The sequence below is a fragment of the Ambystoma mexicanum genome, chromosome 4q (assembly GCF_040938575.1).
Source record: "Ambystoma mexicanum isolate Mex_15411 chromosome 4q, UKY_AmexF1_1, whole genome shotgun sequence".
Lineage (NCBI taxonomy): Eukaryota > Metazoa > Chordata > Amphibia > Caudata > Ambystomatidae > Ambystoma > Ambystoma mexicanum.
In genome coordinates this window covers 304,776,400-304,796,857 of record NC_090928.1, presented here as the reverse complement: position 1 = coordinate 304,796,857, position 20,458 = coordinate 304,776,400, and the positions used below count along the sequence as shown (strand labels likewise).

Sequence of the window (20,458 nt, the reverse complement as noted above, 5' to 3'; positions counted from 1 at the left end):
ATCCACTGCCAGGAACAACTGCCCCCGCTGGAGGATTCTCTCCACTTTCAAGGTACTGTGTCGGCCTGGCCTCCCTCGCAACGGTCTGTGTGGGGTGTCTCGTAAATCCTCATCTTACCACTTGGGTGGTGTTAACTAAGACTTGTCTAATAAGGAATAAGGGATGTATATATATATTAATAGTGACTGTTTCTGAACTTGCTTACAATAATAGTGCTAGAGTGTTTCTAAGTGTGTCTTTAAATAAATAATTATATACTTGATACCAAAGCTCTGGTCAGTGTTTGCTTGTGCTACTGTATTTTGGTACCTATCTTGTATACTCTATATACTGTCTAACTCTTCTTGAGAGAAGTCTGGCTGCTCAGCCACAGCTACCAGGTAAATCTGGGTGGTACAGTTGCTACCAATTTGGTTTACTGCCAACACCTGTAGTCTTAAGCCTTTTGCAGTGGTCCCTAAGGGAACTGCACAGGTTTCTGCCTAACACTTCTTCCCATGGCTCCTCAAGCAGAAGACCTCCTGATGCTTCCGCATGATGATTGTGCCTGGTGGCAAGGCAAACTAGTTGCACACCCCGGATGGATCACGTGGGTTGGGAATGGGAGACAAGGGGGTTAATGTTCTCTGCTCCCTGGGGATCATCCAGTGCCTAGTTTCCCACACCATTGTGGCAGGTGCAGGAAGAGTCCTCTGCCTTCTCCTCGACGTTCTCCTTTATCTGATTCTTCTTTGCCCCCTGAGTTAGGTTCACCATCTGCTGCAATACCACCTTAGTCTGGCCCTTCACCTGAGCCCCGTCCCGATAGGCCTCCACCTTGTCCTCAGTAGCACCCTAGACCTCCTCAATGATTCCCACCAAGATAGGAGAAGCCCCATAATACACTTCCAGGATGCTTGCTGCAGCTGCCGCTTCTTCCACAAGAGGAACATACCCTTATGTTCCTTCTGTGGCCATACCTCCATATTGACATGCAGTAGAGGCCTCACTCTTTGGAGGCATGCACTAGAGGCACTGCCTGACCTGCCTCAGGCAGGCGTCCAGAAGCCACCTTACCTCTGTGCTACTAGCCAGAAACGTCTGATGGCCCTGCATCCACTCCCACTCCTCCTCCTGAGACTACTCTAATGCGTCTGCCTCCCATGTGAACTTGTAGGACCGGCAATCTTGCATTGCCCAGGCTTGTGAACCGGCCGCTACAAACAGCATGAGGTTACCCCTCCTCATCCATCATGGGGAAATTCTCCTCCTGCTAGAAGAAATAGAGCTTCTCCTCCTCCTCCTCCTCTTCCCTCTCCTCTTTCCTCTCCTCCTCCCCCTCCTCCTCCTCTGCGTCATCTGCTGCTTCTTTCCCCTCCCGGCATTGCATGCACAGCACGAGAAACAAACATGGAAATTGGCAAAAGCTGAGAACTGTCTGGGAGCACACCTAGAGAACCCACAACTTTGAAACCACAAACCAGCCCTGAGAAATAAAAAACAACCGCAATATAATATAACAATTAAACAAATCCAAATCACTACAATACTAATTTAAACAACACTACACGACAAACCAACAGAACAGCAGCAGGGACTGGGAAGGCAAGACAACAACAAACATGTCAGGAGAAACTGGGAAAGGGTAAACAATCTTATTTTGATTTTTTGATGGTTGTTTTGAGAGATGGGATGAGGAGCAGAGAACAACTTCTTAGCTTTTTTAAATTTTCAAGGAGACAAAAGAGAAAAGGCACTGAAGGAAAGAGCAACGCTTACTTTTTTATATGGGAAAATAAACACCACTCTATCAACATACTGATAAAACACTAAAACAAAGGATCACAAACATTTCAAACCAAAACACAATATATACCAACCAACTAGACAAAAGGCCAACACTAAACAGCTCCCTGTCACCAGCTGGTTTCCATCGCTCTACGAGAGAAAGATTTGGGAGAAGTAATGAAAATGAATCCCTCCGTTTGGGCAATGTGGAAGTCAATTTTATCTTGATGAAGACAGTAGTCTGAATGTAAAAGTGACGGAGTATGTAGCTGTATCCAAATATCAGGCCGAAACACAAGTTGGCAACAGCATAGCATTCATAATGAAGATGACACAATGTTGTCATATCGAGGCGTTTGTGCTACAGCAGTTACAATGGTTCTGTGAATGTAGTGGGACAGAGCAGATGGTCACAGATAGATATATGATTGAATGTACACCTCTGTACCCAGTTTTTACATAAATCATAGGGGGGATGCTAGATTGTATATTTATGCAACAAGTGTGTAAAGTTGTTTTGTATAATATGCTTGTTATTCATTGATTGATTTATTTACACTGAAGTGCTGTAATGAAAAGCAATGTCGTTTTATCACAGAATTTGAAACAGGTTCCGTAAAGAAGGTATGGTATCAACAGTAAGACAGACACAAGTTACCACAGTTCAAGGGTGTTTATTGAACTTCAAATTGGGTTTGAAAAACGCCTATCTAATCCTAAATCTTTGACCATCAAATAATAATAATGCAGTCCTAGTGGTGTCGTGTCAAAATAAAAGGGCCTATACTAATAAACCTATTGCCAATCCTTACCTCTAAACACAAATAGCGTGGAAAACAATGTTATGCAAAAGAAAAGTGTTCAAGAAATTAAATGTCAGAATATTCAAGCCGTTGGCTTCCCTTCCCTTCACCACATTTTCAGCATGGGACAAGGTGGCACACTCAAGCTTAGCACAGTCTCTGTGTGCCAATAGTGTGTTTTGTGTTGCTTGTGAGGAAGTCCTGCTCTAACTACGCTCCGTTTGGATTTTGCTTTGGGGAAGACGCATAAGTCCTTTCTACTCCTGCATCCGGAGGAATCTTTTCTTCAAAAACACCACGCAGGCACGTAGCGGTGCGCCAGTAGTGTGTTTTGTGTTTGGGGTTTGCGGTGCAGCGGCTGCGTTGGACACCTTGCCAAGTTTTGGCCTGCCAGTGGGTAAGAACTTTGCCTCTTGGTGTCCTTAACTTGGAGCCTCTGTGTTCGCTTTCCTACGGTCTCCTTTGTATTGGATTGTTGCCTACTGAAACATTTAAAGCGACCCCACCGAGCATACGCCAGCACAAGCATTGTGGTTTTGGCTGCCTGGTGACGTGTCTTTGTGTCCTTCAACGTGATCGCTGAAGATTTGACCTGGTGGCATTTCTAACATTTAGTGTGACTATAGGACTTGGTTAATCTTCTGGTGCGACATTGAAGGGTAAGGTGTCGCTTCAGTCCCCAAAAGACGCATTGTGAGTGATCTTCGGACAATTACATTTTTTGGCGCCAAATTGGTAACTTTTGACATGCCTGTAACTGGAAATGCACGAAAGATTGGTGTCTTTATGACCAACGATTCTATCGATTCTACTTCTTCCACCTTGATACAGGGGGACCTTGAACTCTAACTTCACGCAGGAGCGTAGTCCAATTTCTTATTTCCCGATCTGCTCAATGCTTTGAAACTCTACTACTTCACTACCACGCCAAGGGGTGACTGCAGGCCATAGAGTTTTTGAGCCCCTCAGCAACTTTGGGGAACAGAAATTGTGGGTATGAGAGTACAGGACCCGCGCACATACTGTGTCAGTGGGGTGACTGCAGGCTACGGCCTTTGAGCCTCTCTGCAACTTCTGGGAGAACTGTTTAGTGCCTGGAAGAATTGGGTTTTTGGACAGATTGCGCTTGAGGGGTGACTGCGGGCCATAGTGCCCTTGAGCCTCGTCACATTGCAGTGTGTCTGACATTTCTCTGGAATTGCCTCAAGAGGGTGAGTGTGGGCTAGTGATGCCTTTGAACCCTAAAAAGACAAAATTGTATGATCTGAGTTTTTCTCTTTTTTTGTTTTGATTATTACTATTATTTTGAACTTGGGATTTGGCTGGTGTGGAGGTCACTACGGGCCACTGTGCTTTTGAACCTCTGTACACTTTTGTTCCTTAATCTTCTTAGGGATTACAAGTTACTTACCTGTAACTGTTGTTCTCCAGCATGGGTCTGGCATTTATTCACATGCTCATGAATATTCCCCGTCGTCAGGCTGGGAATCCTTGGTAAAGAAAAAATCAGTTTCAGTTTCGTTTCTGAATTGTCTTTCTACTAATAACCAATCACTGGTCTCTGGGTCATACTGCCCCCCAGCCAATGACTGCCCTCTACCTAAGCCCCTCCTCTGGCAGCCATCTTCAGATTTGGTAGCACGTAAAGTGGCAGTAGGACCAAGAGAAGAACCACAGAGGGGTTGGAGGAAGGGTTCACATGTGAATCCATGCCAGACCCATGCTGGAGAACAACAGTTACAGGTAAGTAAATTGTTCTTTCTCCAGCATGGGGTCCCGCATGGATTCACATGCTCATGAATACAAGAATACATAGCAGTACACACATGCACAACCACGGGAGGTGGTAAGGCTCAACATTAAGCATTTCAACAACTCAACATTAAGCATCTCTTACCTCCTCACCAGGCTCACCTTCAAGCGAACAGGTTGCGCAGCACTGCCTGGCTGACTCTGGACTCCTCCCTGGAGTCCCGGTCGACGCAGTAGAATCTCGTGAAGGTGTGTGTCGACCTCCACGTAGCAGCCCTGCAGATGTCCAGCAAGGGCACACCAGACCGGAACGCCGTAGTAGTAACGATCGCTCTGGTCGGACGGCCGGGCAATGGTCAGTTTGCCAACCGTTGACAGTGCATGATGCAGCCGGAGAGCCATCTGGAAATGGAAGCCTTCCAGAGGGCATTCCCTTGGTTCACAGGTCCAAAGTTCACAAACAGCTGTGACGTCTTCCGAAAACTCTTTGTGCGGTCCACGTAGAACTTCAGCGCTCTAGCCCCATCCAGCGAGTGCAAAGTCCTCTCAGCCGGCTATGAAGGTGACGGGAAGAAAACAGGTAACAATGGCTCGTTGAGATGGAAGTCCGACAGCACCTTGGGCATGTAGGAGAGGTGCGTCCACAGCACTACCCTCATCTCGTGGAATGTCAGGTATAGAGGTTTACAGGAGAGGGCCTGGATCTCTCCCACTCTTCGTGCGAAGTTGATGGTCACAAGAACCAGTGTCTTCTACGATAGGAACTTCAGCTGTGCCAAATGCAAGGGCTCGAATGGGGGACCATGAGCCTGGTCAGAACCACGTTGAGCTCCCATGCCGGGGCCGGAGCCTTCACCAGCGGGAACGAGCGGAACAGTCCTTTCATGAACTCCTTCACTAGGCGGTGAGACCACAGCAACGACTGCCCCAGAGTTCTGGTGTAGAGGGAGATAGCCGCCAGGTGGATCTTGATGGAGGCATGCACCAGCCTCGCCTTGGCCAGTGACAACAAGTACGGCAGCACTTGAGGGGCTGTAATCCGTAGAGGGTTGATCTTCTGTGCACGGCACCAGACAGAGAACCTCTTCCACTTATGTCCATAGCACTTAAGAGTCGAGGACGCCCTGGCCTTTGCAAGTACCTCCTTGCAGTCCGCCGGGATATTGTAGCCTCCGAACTCTAGTGCTGCAGGAGCAGGCCTGCAGGTTCAGCGATCCCGTGATGTAGGATGGCATCTCCTTCCCTGGCGAGAAGATCCCCGTCTGTCGGCAGTTTCACTGTGGGGAACTCTGACAAGTCTGGAAGGTTCGGGAATCATATGTGCCTCAGCCACGCCGGTGCGACGAGGATCATCCTGCACCGGGACCCTCTGAGTTGAGTGATGAGTCGCAGAAGCAACTGTGGGAACGCGTACAGGAACAGGCCGTTCCAGAGGAAGGAGAGTGCATCGCCCATGCTCCCTGGCTGGGGAAACCTGCTGCCGAACCTCCGGCACTTAGTGTTCACTGCAGTTGCAAACAGGTCGATCTGGAGACCGCCCCATCGTCGGAATAGGAGATCCACTTGATCCTGCCGAAGCTCCCACTCGTGGCAAGAGCGCAGCACCCTGCTGAGTGAGTCGGCGACAGTGTTTTCCACTCCTGCCAGATGAAAAGGTACCAGCAACAACCTCTAGGCGACGGCCCAGTGCCACAGATCCTGCGCTTCCTTGGATAGGGCTGGGGATCTGATGCCCCCCTGTTTCCGGATGTAGAACATCGTGGTGGTGTTGTCGGTGAAGATCCGTACCACTTTGCCCTTGAGGGATGGAAGGAAAGACCTGAGGGCTCAGAACACGGCTCGGAGCTCCACGACGTTGATGTGCAGGGGCCTCTTCTCCAGGAGCCAAAGGCCTCTTGCGTGGAGATCTCCGGTGTGCGCCCCCATCCCTCCAGGGAGGCGTCCGTCGTAACAGTTTCCTGGTGTGTTTGGGTCTGGAAGTCCATGCCCGCCGCAAGATGCGGGTGGTTGCCCCACCACCGGATCGTTTGACGGAAAGTCTTGTTGAGGGAGATCTTGTCTTCAAAGCTCCCCGCCACTTGCATCCAACAGGCATCGAGGAACTCCTGCAGTGGTCGCATCCGCAGCCTGCACAGGCGCACGAGGTAGATGCAAGATGACATCATGCTGAGCAGGGACTTAATGGACCTCACCCTGGCCACTTCGATGGTCAACAGCCGTTGTACCTTGCCTAGTATGGCCTTCGTCCTCTCCTCCGACGGTGATACCAACCGCACCACTGTGTCGAGTCTGGCTCCCAGGAACAGGGCGTCCTGCGATGGTACCAAGTGGGACTCTGCAAAGTTAATCGAAAATCCCAGTTCCGTGAGCAGGCGGACAGTCTTCGCTGTGTGGTTGACTGAGTTCTCTCGACTTTCCTCGGATGAGCCAATCATCCAGGTAGGGGTAAACGTGGATCCCCTGCAGGCGCAGCCGCGCCGCCACCGGTGCCAGGCACTTGGTAAAGACCCTTGGAGCTGACTTCAATCCGAAGGGCAGGGCCTTGAACTGGTAGTGCCGCCCTTGGACCACAAAACGTAGGAACTTTCGATGTCCTTTGTGTATGGGGATGTGGAAGTAAGCATCCTCCAAGTCCAGCGATGATAGCAAGTCGCCTTACTCCAGCTGTCCCAGCACGTGCTGAAAGGTAACCATCCAGAACGTCTGGGCTTTGATGTATTTGTTGAGGCGCCGAAGATCCAGGCGCCAGCCACCGGTCTTCTTTCGGACGAGGAAGTACCGCAAGCATACTCCAGAGCCCCAGAGCCTCTTTGGGACAAGTTCTATCGCACCCTTTCTCAGAATGGCTCGTACCTCCAGAAGCAGCTGTGGAACATGTTTTTTTTGTCCTGGCCAGAGGAGGGAAATGGGGGCACTTTCTTTGAAACTCCAGAGTGTGCCGTGGGCCAGGGCATCCAGGACCCAACGGTCAGTGGAGATGGACTCCCACACACCGACGAAGTTCGCCAGCCAGCCTCCCACCGGGGTGCTTAGGTGGGGGCCCGACGTCACGGCCGGTTCAATCCTGTTTCGCCGAGGCCTGGCCACCTTGGGCTCCTTGGCGACGACGGTATCCACCGGTCTTGCTGTGGCCTCTGTAAGCTTCCTGTGACGAGGAACGGGCAGTTTGGCAGTACAACGATGAACTGCTGAAAAATCCTTTGGAGGCACCTTGAGATTTGCCTCCAGAGGTCCGAAAGGACGGCCGTCGTTGATGAAGAGTGCCTAGGGCATGGCCCGTCTCGGTGTCCACTTTGATGGCCTGTAGCAACTCATCCACCGCTTTCCTGAACAGGCTGTTACCGTCGAGGGCATGTCCAGTACCCTGGTCTGCACGTCCTGACGGAAATCAGTGGCCTTGAGCCAACCACGCCAGCGCAGGCAAACGCAGTTGCCCATCTGGCGAAAGCCGGTGTCGGCGATGTCCGAGGCCACCGTGATGGTGTGGTCCGAAGCCACCCCGCCTTCCCGCAGGATTTCAAGGGCCTCCGCCCTCTTGTGATCTGGGAGGAAGTCCAAGAGGGGAGCGATCTTCAACCACAGCTCCCTGTCGTAGCGTGCCACGATAGCGAGGGTGTTGGCCGCCTTGAAGGTCATTGCTGGCGACGAGATGACCCGTTGTCCCATGGCGTCCAGCTTCTTCCCCTCGCTGTCCGGTGGGGAAGTGGAAGTTGATGCCGTCGCCCCTGCCGATTTCTTCTTGGCCGCCGCGGAGACCACTGAATCCGGGGACGGCTGTGCTCTGAGGCACATAGGAGCGGAGTCTGGGACCCGGTACTTCTTCTCGTACCGGTCCCTCTTCGCACAGGCCGTGGATGGGTTCTTCAGCAGGGACAGTCCTTCGTCCCAGATGTCGTCCAATAACAGACTGAGAGGACGGTCTTCCTCTTGGCGTCCCGATGTTGGTAGAGGAAACCTTCCTTCTTCTACTCTTTGGGGCACAGCTGGAAAAGCTCTGATGCCCTGGGGATCGTGGCGTGAAAAGAGACAATTTCGTCAACGGCGGGGGGGTGGGGCGCGTAGGGGGTGATGGGAGATCCATCCCGTCGTCACCACCGTCGTCGTCCGTCCCCATCGTCGCCGTCTCTGTTCCCGTCTCATCCCTCGGTGGAGGGGATGGAGGTGAAGGCTGGAAGGGAGGGGGAGGCTGGATCCGCCTCCGCTTGTTCGGTGGGCTCCCCGATGGTCCAGGGGCCGCTGGATTGTCCGTTGGGGGTAAGGGCAACCTTGTCTTTATCTCCGTACACAGGGTTTGCAAAGCCATCAAGATTGCTCCTGAATTGTCCTGAGGCGTAGGCACCGGTTGTGAAGGGAGCGACGGCTGGGGCGCGGGGGCCCGCGGCTCCTTGTCGGCTCCACTGTTGCTCTCCACGTCTGCCTCGTCGGGATCCCTCCCATAGGCCTCAAACTTCTTGTCCAGGATAGATTTGACATCAGCCAGCTCATCCTCAAAGGTGGTATCCGCGTCCATTATGGCTACTGTGCCCCCCCTCTTTCTCGTCCCGGGGTTTCACAGGGGTCTTCTTGATTGGCTGGAAAGATGATTCCCTGCGGGGTGACAGGGAAACTCTAGGCCCGGAAGTTGTCTCGACTAGGGTAGCCTCTACAGGCTCCGCCAGGGCCGACACAACTCCTTCAATCGAGGCCTTCGCCGGGTGAATCAGGGCCTTCACGACCATGGGAGCATCTGAGGCCTTCACCTTAGGGGGAGGGATACTGCCTCGCCCCCCCTTGACTTTCTCTGTCAGGATCGACCGGGGCTTCTACGGAAGCTTACCCGGGTTCTCCGACTTCCTTTTCCTTGAGCCAGAGCGTTGGCTCGTGGATGATGGCGTTGGTGAGATCGCGCCCTGCCTGGCAGCTTAGGAGCCCGAACCAACAGCGCTGCCGGTGCCCGTCGACTCGCGGTGCTTTGCCTTTTGTCGGTCGCCGGAGCGCACTTAAAGGTCTTAGAAGACCGCTCAGATTTCTTCTCACCTGCTGCTGGGATCTTCCCCTCCAGCCAGTTGGTGAGCCGAGTACGATGGTCCTTCATTGTCCGGACGGACATGTTCTTACAGAATGCACAGTCCTCCTCCACGTGCGACTTGTCGGCGTGAAGGCAGTAGAGGCACCAGGAGTGCTCATCTTCCTTGAAGACATTCTGTAATCCACATCCAGGGCAGTTCCTGAACAGTTTGGATCCAGCAGGTGTCGAATCTCCCTTGTCCTGGTCCATGTCTGAATCGGGGTAGGCCTCAAAGGTCTTCCGGAATCCTCCAAGAAGTGTAATTCGACAGAAATAAACCCTTGAGGGGCGTAGAAAATTCAGAAACGGATCCCCGTTGATCAGAAGAAGAATCGGTGGAGCTTGAGGCTTGAATTGACCGAAAAAATAAGAGTAAACTCTTTAAAAAAACACAATATGCAGTAAAAGCTCGAGAGCTACAGCACGAGGACTCCCAACACTTGAATGTGTGGTAAAAATCTGAAGATGGCTGCCAGAGGAGAGGCTTCGGTCGAGGGCAGTCATTGGCTGGGGGCAGTATGACCCAGAGACCAGTGATTGGTTATTAGTAGAAAGACAGTTCAGAAACGAAACTGAAACTGATACTGATTTTTTCTTTACTGAGGATTCCTAGCCTGATGACGGGGAATATTCATGAGCATGTGAATACATGGCAGGCCCCATGCTGGAGAACCGGGAATACCCAATAGGTGTTATTTGGCAACCTGTTTTGAAACATTCTAATAGCTTGTCTTGGAGAAGATCAATCAGTGTGGGTCAAGTTAAAACGGGATTGGTTCTAGTGTGGTGTGGACGGGGCTTTCCTTGATCATTGGGGTGAAGCTCTGGATAACAATAGCGGCGTCTAATACATGCTGTTGGACATATGTTTGTGCTGCTGACAATAGGAGTTTGGCTAAAAGAGAACCTTGGAAATATATGGGTGCACCGTTGTGTTTATGTGTGACCACTACATGTTTTTTGAAGTGAGCCTTGTTTGACAGCCTTTTTATTTATTTATTTATTTATTTGATTTACATAGCGCGCAGGCAGCCCAGGGGCATTGTGGCGCTGTTACTTGTAAGGGAACTTAGTTGCAGGTACAGGTACAGGGTGTGCCTTGGGTTACAGTAAGGCAGGATCCTTTGTTAAGCGATAGGGAGTATAATACACCATAATACATCATACACCATAGTACATCATACATGTTAGTCATGAGAGTTTAAATATGTGGAGTTGGTTAGGTGAACAAGGTAGTTTTCATGGCTTTGCGGAAAGCAGTTAAGGAGGGTTCAGCTCGCAGAGAGGTGGGAAGGGTGTTCCAGTGTAAAGCAGCAAGGTAGCCTTGACGTAACCGTGGTAGTCTCTTCAAAGGGCTGCTCGCCCCGGTTTCAAGAGGGCTTCCCCTTGCCAGGACTGTAAGAACAGAGGGTAATAGAAGTAGCCTGTTGTTTGCCGACCCCAAAGTTGTGACTGATCGTGCAAACCCTGGCGTCTTTAAAAGATTGGCTAGTAAGGGGGCATGTTTAGCGTTCTACTCATGACCTGTACTGTGATCATCACTATCGCAATTGGGCCTGGATGTGCTGAAGTCCGGAAGGTTCAGCCTTGATATTGAGTATAACTTAGAATGTTTTCCTTTTTGACTTTTTGGGATTTTTTTTCTCCCTTTTCTCTTTTTCTTTCTTGTTTTTCTTGTACTCTCTTGGTTTTGTCTCACTACCAACATAATTGTTAAGGTGTCATCATGAATAGAAATTTGAGAAGTGGAAATCGTCCGTCTGAAGCCGCTAAAGTCTTGCAGAAACGTATTGTTAGTAAATCTAATAACTTAACTCTTCCCTTGTTATCACCGACTAAAAAAGTCCCTTTTGTCCATGTCAGTGAACAACCCCCCTGCTCTTACTCAACCACCAATGGCAGAGGAGTCTTTGACGGTAGATCCAAACCCTATTAACCAGTTGTTGGGAGGGTCTGGCATGGAAGGGATGCCTAAGCATCACTTAGGCTCATTTTCTATTGACGATGTCAATATGTTGGAGAGTGAGGTAACTGAGCCTGTGGAGCCCTGTGAGGCAGACACAGATGTGCAAGACGGTTTTGTGCCCACATCTATGCTTGCTCCTGCCATTATGAACAAGCTTGGCAAGCAAGACTATCTTTTGGTGCCTCTTCTCTGGTGTCTAGGTAATGTGCCCATCATGAACAGGTGCACTTTCATCAAGCAGATGAGTCTCCGCACAGGGGACTTGTCGCTCCTGCTCCTGTGGCCTTGGCAAACAGGACACAGGAGTGAGATCCTACAGTGAATCCGAACTGTAACGAAGCAGACAAAATAACACCTGATTGCATACAATCCCCACAGTCGTCCTCTTTTCCCGCAAACCCTCATCAGTCAGCGTCTGCCTCTCCCTACCACCCGATGTCACCTGGCATGCCTTTATCGGCAGCAGAAGATTCCTTCCTTGAGCTTCACGAACATGACCTCCATAATTTTCCCGTGATGACAAGAATTTTGAATCTTCTAGATAAAGGCCATGAGCTCATGCACTGTACACTCAGAGAGCTGAAAGAGTAATTCGCGAACATTACCGCCAAAGTAAGTAAAATAGAAGGCTATATATTGGCACAACAATCGTGTCATACTTTCCATGCAACATGTCCAGAAAGAATGTTCAAGGCTTGCCAAACCCTTTTGCAAGCCCAAGTGAACGCAAAGAAAATTGTGTCGCAGGTCACGCAAACGGATGACGAAATCAATGGGGGCTTTTACCATGTGAAAACATATGCCCATGTTTTGCGAGGGCAAAATTACAGCATGATAGACTTCTACAAGTTGAGCAAATTCTTTTTAAGGCTCAGCTTAAACCACTAGAAGTAAGTAGCTCTGAAGGGGCATCTGGTACCTCTGAAACAGCGAAACTTATACAGTCACCCGACAGTGCCTCAGCTCTAACAGAGATTATTGAATTACAATTGAGGACAGCACAAATTAATGAGCAAGTTCCCCATCAGTCCGGAGACAAGGAAACAGGACAGTCAGGTTCCCATTTTATGTCCCGGAAAGCCAAAAAATCGTTTTCCAGAGCCCAAAAACAGCTTCAACAGGTGAAAACGAAGACTCGGATCAATCAGATTGTAAACAAAAAGGAAACTGGAGGCAAGGAACATAGGGATTTATCCACCTAGAAAATGGATTGTGTACAACCTCCTAAGAAGCCTGCTTTAGATCTTATGGAATTGAATGATGAAAGTAAAAAAGTGGTGCAACTTAAGGTTTGGGAGGAAATGGTTCGTACCTTCCCACACCATGTTGTTATTGTGAAAGTAGCTGACAAACCTTCAATAGCGTTATCTACAAAACAGACAAAATGAAACCACAGATGCAGCAAAGTGAGCAATTCCCTGGTCCGACCCAATCACATTTAGACAACTTCTTTCCTGTAGCTCAAAATAAGAAGGTATTCGCTTTGGAATATTCAGAGGCTCGTATGCAGCAGGTTTTTAGTTTAGATCCGTTGAATTCTAAACTAGAAACAGGCAGCCAGTATCCATCCAGAGGTATCTCGTCAGATCTCGTCTTTAACGAGATGGACGACAAGATGCAGCCATCAACATCTTGGGTAGTGATGGGACCACCCTCCACTAAAGAAAAAATCATCTCTATTGATAAACAGGTCCCCAACCCCTTGGCTGAGTTACCTGCTGTCACCGGAACAATCAATCCTTAATTTTTTGAGGTACATGGTGACATGAAATACATTCTTGGATGGGCAAGTGACCCTGGATTGAATGGTGCTTCCCGGATTGATAGATCATACCTAATGAACACGTTCTATCAAATACCCTCACTACGTAATCTAACCACGAAAGATGTAGATTGGGTTAAACTTCCCAACCATAACAACAACCGAATGTTGGGTAGATTACAAACCCAAATTATTACTAAACTAATTTGGGACTACAGGGTTGATTTACAACTGTTGGGTTTACATCTTCAGGTATTTCCAGGGACGGACGAAGCATGGCCCTTCCTTGAATATATTCCACCTGTCCCTGAAGAGCTCAGGCCTATTAGTCCAGCTGCAACTTCATCCCCTGAGATAAGTAATGAAATTTTAACTCAGCTTGCCACGTTCACTATGGTTTTAAAGGGTTTAAGTTCTCTTGAACCTTTTATCAAAGCAGCATCCAATGACAATCTGGCTTCGAATATCTCATAATTGACTAATCTTTTGATTTGTTCTTGAAATTGCTGCGGAGTAAAGAACATTTTTGCCTGGCAAACAATGTTATGGCAGGCTGAACTCCCGGAAATAGTTCTCTTGCAAGAAACCATGTCCAATGTGGACTTTTACCTTAAGGGTTATTCTTCTTACTGTGTTCATGCAAGACGAGGTGGAGTAGGGCGCCCCAGAGGTGGTATAGCTATCTTCATTAAGACTAGCCTAAGATTCACGGCAAAACACCTCTATCACTCTGACTCAATTTTATTAGTCGAAGTGATTCTTGAGGGACCGTCTCCACTTAAATTGTGGTTAGTCTCGCTATATTGGAATCCCCCAACACTATCTATAGATAGTATTCTTGTTGCACTCAATGCTGTTTTGGCAAATGCCATGTTGCAACATAGTGACTATGAAATCCTCATAGGTGGGGACTTTAATTCCTACCTGGTGAAGAATGAGAAATTACAATCCTGTAATGCAAAACAGAGGGGGGTCTGGGAAACTCTCTACCAGCACGAACATAGCCCATTGACTTGTTCTTGGGTGGATGGCCCCTGGGAGAATCTCAACCAAGTCTTTAGCTCACTGTTCTTTTCACAGAGAAGAAATTTCCTCGCACATCAGTCTTTGTTCTGCCCAGGGGCAGTCCAGCACCGAAATGCTAGGCAATTCTCCTCTGAACAAGAGTACCAGAGCAACCCCATACACGTGTTTCAGCCTACTTGGGCATCATCAGTGAGGTGAAGCTCTGCCTCTCTGAGAGCAGTGAGCAAGGGGTCTACGTCTGGATTCCCCTGGTAACTTAGGGTGAGACCCAAAGTTACTTGGTATGCAAAACAGAGGGGGGTCTGGGAAACTCTCTACCAGCACGAACATAGCCCATTGACTTGTTCTTGGGTGGATGGCAACTGGGAGAGTCTCAACCAAGTCTTTAGCTCACTGTTCTTTTCACAGAGAAGACATTTCCCTGCACATCAGTCTTTGTTCTACCCAGGGGGTGGAGTAGGACGCCCCAGAGGTGGTCTAGCTATCTTCATTAAGAATAGCCTAAGATTCCCGGCAAAACGCAAAACGCCTCAATCACTCTGACTCATTTTTATTAGTCGAAGTGATTCTTGAGGGACCGTCTCTACTTAAATTGTGGTTAGTCTCGCTGTCTTGGAATCCCCCAACACTATCTATAGATAGTATTCTTGTTGCACTCAATGCCGTTTTGGAAAATGCCATGATGCAACATAGTGATTATGAAATCCTCATAGGTGGGGACTTTAATTCCTACCTGGTGAAGAATGAGAGATTACAATCCTGTAATGTCCTATCTTCTCATGCGATTCAAGCACTTGCAAGGGGTCAAACATGGATTCAATTCCTGGAAGCCTGGGGCATATATTTAATCCTGCTCGCAGAACATTGTGCCAAGGTGTCATGGCAGAGAGGGTCAGTCTGCTCATATATCGATTACATCTTGACACTGCATTTTTTGTCGGCATATTCTGACCCAATTATTATGAGCAATCCTGGTTTGGGAGACCATAAGATATTAAGTGTGAAGTTACATCTTACGTGCAATACGCTTCAAACTGTGGTGTTAACGTCACTGGCTCAGATTGATAGATACGTGATCTCTGTGCATTGGAACCCGGCAACCTGCAGGAAACTGGTATCCATGGTAAATTGGGACTTGTGTCGTCTCCGACAGCATGTTAATGTCTCTTTTTTAGAGAGTTATTTCCATTATTGATGTCCGTGGCATTTACTGGGAAATCAGAACATGGTTCAATTGCTATGTACACGGAATGTCCGAGACATGTGGACAATTCTGAGAACCCCTATCTCTGCCCTGTTGAACCGCCTTGTTGCAGGTATTAATGGGGACACATGGTATAAATACTTCAAAAAGAAATAGACTCTTCCAGACCACCATGTGAGAGAAGAGATGGAAACCTTAACCCTTGTTATACCAACTATATATCCTTGGGCAATAGAAGTCATTATCTGGGCTATTTCCCCAACTCAAATTTTCGAAAAGCGGCTGGCCCGGATGGATTACCCCCCTGTGTGATCAAGGACGACCCCATTTTTGGGGCGAAATTTCTTCTCACACGCTTCAACTCTATTTTCCATTCTGGAACCATTCCGCCCTTGTGGTTAACTGCCATCATCATTCCGGTGCACAAAAAGGGCCCCCGGGCGACCCCGCAAATTTCAGGCCGATAGCCCCGATTGACATTGCTGCTAAAATCTTTGCATGCCTGATTCTCAAGGGGCTTGAAGCCTGTCTTGTAAAGAAACAGATTCTCTCAAGATTTCAGGTAGGCTTCCGTAAAGCGATGGGAACGCAATTGAATGCGACAATTTTAGCACACCTTTTACTCTCATCACGCCTTTCAGCTAGCGGCCCGATCTATATGGCTTCATTGGATCTTTCCTCAGCATTTGACAGCATCCGTAGAAATCGTCTTTGGAAAAAAATGTTGTCTTATTGCATTCCAGCCTCTTTAGTTGCGCTTATTGCCCTTCTACACAAAAATACGTCCTATAGAGTGCGAATTAAACTCTGGATTACTGTCGTATAATATCCCGACGGAGATTGGCGTCAAACAAGGATGCAACCTTGTGGGGGTGCTTTTTAATCTTTACCTCGCCGATATTGACGCACTATGGAAGGTGTTTGACATCTTCCCTGTGAAATTGGGCACGCTCCGCCTAAATTGGCTTGCCTTTGCGGACGATGTGATATTTCAGGATCGTACTCCGTATGGTCTCCAAAATAAGATAAAGTACTTCCAACAATATTGTTTGCTAAACAACTTGACTATAAATTCAGTCAAATCGAACATTCTAGTCCTCACGTCAAAGAGAAAAATTTGTAGCTTCAAATGGCACATCGATTCCAATCCGATACCGGTGGTTACGGAGATGACTTACTTGGGTTATCAGTTATCCAACAACTCTGTTGTCAAATGGAAAGTATTTTTGAATACTAAAGTATTGCATTTGATAGTGTCAGGGCTGGCTGGAGTAGATGGTTAGTAACTAGAAAGTGTATGTACATAGAATTAACATTGTGGTTGCCCAAGTCAAGATGGAGAGCAAGACACTTAATCTGATTGGTTTAAGGAACAATGATATGGTTGGTTTGTCTGATTGGTGGAAAGGATAATGAGTTGGATTCTTGGGAGGTGAGCAAGATTCTAAACTGCCTTTCATCCATAGTAATTCAGTGGCTGGTTGTAAATTAGTTAAACTCCTTAAGTAAGGCCTTTCAGAGTTCAGAAGATTCACTAAAGAAGAAAATCGATTGCTGTGCCAGAGTGAACAAGAAGACATCAGGTGGGATTGTTCCTTTTAAAAGCTTAAAGGCTTTCACAGTGAACTTCCATTTTTTTTAATAAGGAACTTAAAGTGTTAAGAAGTTTTAAAGTTTAATGAGAGAAAACGTTTTACAGTTTAAATACTATAAGGAAACAAGAGTAAAGACTGTGCGCGCAAGTTAAAAAGTTGTTAACTGCGTGAAAAGTGTTTCAATACTGTTTAACGCGCGCGCGAGTCCTCGTGACTTCAGCAGAGTCGTCATGGGAGCGTGCGGGTATGCAGAGCGATAGAGCACGTGTCCTAATGAATAGCGCAAGTTGTTTTTAGCGCGTGCACAATTTTCACGTGGGTGACGTTGCGTATAACAGCGTGTTCGGTTTGGGATAGAGCGCAAGTCCATATTAACTTTGCGCGAGTTGTTTTTCAGCGCGTGCACAGGTTTTCATTTTTGGTAGCGCTGCGTACAAATCGCGTGCGTGTATTTTGTTAAGGTGCGCGTGTGATTTTTAAGCACGAGGACAATTTTTCACGTCTTGTGATTTCGCATGTTAATCGCATGAATGCAGGGAGCGAGTACGTGATTTCAAAACGCGCATCAAGAAAGTAACTATACGTTCCTATGTGTAAAAAAGGAAAAATTCACACGCTGAAGGTGCATCAGCATTCATGAACGTTTATGAGTTTCTATTTAATGTAATTTTCATGCAAATGGGAATTCTATACTTCAAAGAAAGACTGCATTTCTCAAAAGCATTTAAAACTCAAACTTTATAGAGTTAAATGAACTTTAAAAGCAAAGAAGGATATCTAAGTCTGTAAGGTGCTTGCAAGAGTGATTTACTTTAGGATACTAAAGAGACTTGAATGGCTATTGACAATATGCACTAAAGCATCACAATAGTTTACAAGATATTCCATACAGATAATTAACCTCTAAGTCTTAAACAGAGGTTTAAGGGATAAAGAAATTAGAGCATGTTTAAAAATAATTTGAGAAAGGAAGTTATATTAATGTATAAGTAACCAAGTGTATTTGTTTACTACAGATACCAGAGCCTACCAGAAGGTTGCAGGGCTGCAGTGTCTCCGTTGTTATTTTCTCCAAATTCCCCTTTCCCTTTGTTGGGGTTCTCAGCTCAGCTTTTACTTTAGGGTTGAGAGGTGAACTCCTGGTGAGGGTCTGTGGGACCAGCATCAGCTCCTGTGGAATTCAGTCTAGCAGGACCCTGACAGATAGGTCAGATGAAATTAATCTCTCACCGTTACTGTAAGATTTCTTTACAACCACTTCTTGACTTTTACCAACTAAAGAATCGATGCCATAATCTTATATGGGTTGTTCCTCTGTCTGTTAGAGATAGGCCCTACCCTAAACAAAATACAGGGAAAGATATGGAAAGAGGTTCTTGGACTACCTAGGTATTTACCAAATTCCATCTTGATCCATGAATTGGATTTGTACACCTTGGCTGATAAATTCGCCTGGAGAATGTTAAACAACTACACAAAGATGTTGTCTGCACCAGCAAACTCATTGTATGAAGACCTACATGAGAGGTTGTTTAAATGTTATCCGGCCTCGGTGGTTCAATTCCAAACTCGTACGAATAGCATTCTTGGTTCTCTTAATCTGAGACAACAAGGACTAGTGGAGCGTTCTTCAGTGGTTAAAAAGAGGTTTTTCTTAAATGCATGGGCATCTAATTCTGACGTCATATCTGGTTATTTTTTTTGTTTAAAGAAAATGCCAACTTTAGACATGCACAAAATACACACAGAGTATATTACATGTTTTCCTTGTAATAAAACACAGAGTTCCTACATGAGGTTTAGGCTTGATCAAATGAATACAGGACAGCGGATTAGACGCTGCCATGGCTTTGTGGCTGAGGCCATTGACGAAGCATGTTGGTTTTGTTTAAGATCTGACGCACTTGAGACATTGAAACACCTTTCTATGTTTTGTCCCTGTTTTGAGGACCACAGACTGCGATCCTTAGATGAGCATTTAACTGGTATGTCTAGAATCTCAAGGAACCTCACATGGATGAGATGTATGTGGGGCAGCAGCAATGCAATTATATTTGCCACAGTACGTTTGGTATTGATTATTGAACAAACCCTCAAGGAATGGACCTCATAGATATTTATTAGCACCTGTGGATATAAAAGGGGCTAATAACTTTATGAGTAAAGTGGTATGTCTGTTTGCCCCACGTTGACGCATTGTTTTATTGAACATCTTGAACCTGGAGGGTGTAGATGGGTTACCCCTCGAACGTCCAAGGTCAGAAGCTCTGCTAATAACTTGCGTGGAGTTCGAAGTTAACTTAAATGGTAGCCTGAACATCAATGAATAGGGATACAGTGGCATCGCAAATGGGTGGGCTGCTTCTACGTAGGTATAGAGTGACCAAAAGTGTTGGTCATGAACCATCTAAAAAAGGAAGTAGTATAAAGCATGCAGTAGCTCCTGTCACCCTTGTTCACTTGTTAGTTTTTGAATAGTTTTCCTTTTTCTTTCCTCTTCCTTTTCATTTTGGTTTTTATTTTCAGTTTTGTTGGTCATGTCTGGTTTATTTATGAAAAGGAGCTGATTTATGGTAGTTTGGAAGATGTGATTTTTAAAGTTTTGAGAAAAGTATCGGGGTTTTATTTTTAGTCTGTTTAGTATTTTAGTTTGATTATAATTATCAGTAACTCAAGACACTTTCTTTTTATTATATATGAGATTGAATGTTTGTTAAATTTGTCTTTTCTGTGTATTCTGTATGGTAAATATCATCTTGATAGGACGATGAGATGTATCATTTTGTAACAATATGTGTTTTTATGTGCAAAGTAGGTCATGGATGCTTTTATGTTTTGAGAAATTTGTAATATATTATTTGCAAAGGTGATGTCACCAAAAACAAACAAATAAAAAAAAAAATTAGCACAGTCTCTGGCTTCTCTAGCACAAGGGTGCAGTTCAAATCTTCAACATTACTGCCTTCTGTGCCAAAGTCTCTGCCATTCAAAGTCTCCTCTTTCAGAGGGCCTGATGCAACAAACAATTAAGTTCTTTTCCTTTTAGGATTTCACATACACACAATTTTCTTAGGCGATTTACTATTCGCCTCGGATCCCCCAGTGCCATGCTCAGATCCACTTTAACACAAAGTTCTCAGGACTTTCACGTATCCAATTTCTCGAGTGATTCACTATTCACCCCAGATCCACATCCGCCGGGCTCGGATCCACTTTGACACAAAGCTTGCAATTGATCTTCCTCTGCCGGACTCGGACCAACTTTATCTACTTTGTTATAAACTTTCTTTACTATATCAACATCAAAGACTTTCGATTGTGCGCAGGATTTTGCTTGACCCGTCGCAGGACCACTTCGATTCACAATCCTTTGCCACTCTTTCACTTTTGTCAACTCTCAGCAGGATACCTTACAGAGACCTTCGATTGAGCACACACGCAGTGCCGGACTACTCCGTCAAAGGTATGTTATCTTGGTTTCAAAGTTCAATCACTCATCTGCAGTTCAACTTCCGACATACAATGCAGGATTCCT

The 20,458-nt window shown here is 46.7% G+C and overlaps 1 protein-coding gene across 1 annotated transcript in view; it reads right to left on the bottom strand.

Annotated features, from left to right (window-relative positions):
- TULP4 (TUB like protein 4) overlaps positions 1 to 20,458 on the bottom strand; it is a 1,536,781-nt gene that overhangs the window by 259,024 nt on the left and 1,257,299 nt on the right. The gene's annotated exons all lie outside the window — the stretch shown is intronic.